Below are 328 nucleotides of genomic sequence, written 5' to 3' on the forward strand. Positions count from 1 at the left end.
GTTTGAGATAGTGGGGTGGTGGTATAAAGAACATTGTCTATTACAGCCCAGTATGAATTATATAGCCAGAATACTCCAGGAAATCAGTTATTCCAGCTGCAAAAGTTTAACATATAAAATGAAGGTACACAATAACAACCCTGGTGATATAGTATCACACACTTTAACATCAGTTTTACTTTAAATATTTGAGATTCATTAATAGAAAATTATGAAGTATTAGGACATAGAAGAAGACATAAATGCAGTATAGATGTGTGGGAAATTAACACACAGATTTATACCAATTAACAGTAAAACAATATAATGAGAGCAATAGTGAAATTCA

This window comes from Colobus angolensis, unplaced genomic scaffold, assembly GCF_000951035.1.
Source record: "Colobus angolensis palliatus isolate OR3802 unplaced genomic scaffold, Cang.pa_1.0 Scaffold394, whole genome shotgun sequence".
NCBI lineage: Eukaryota > Metazoa > Chordata > Mammalia > Primates > Cercopithecidae > Colobus > Colobus angolensis.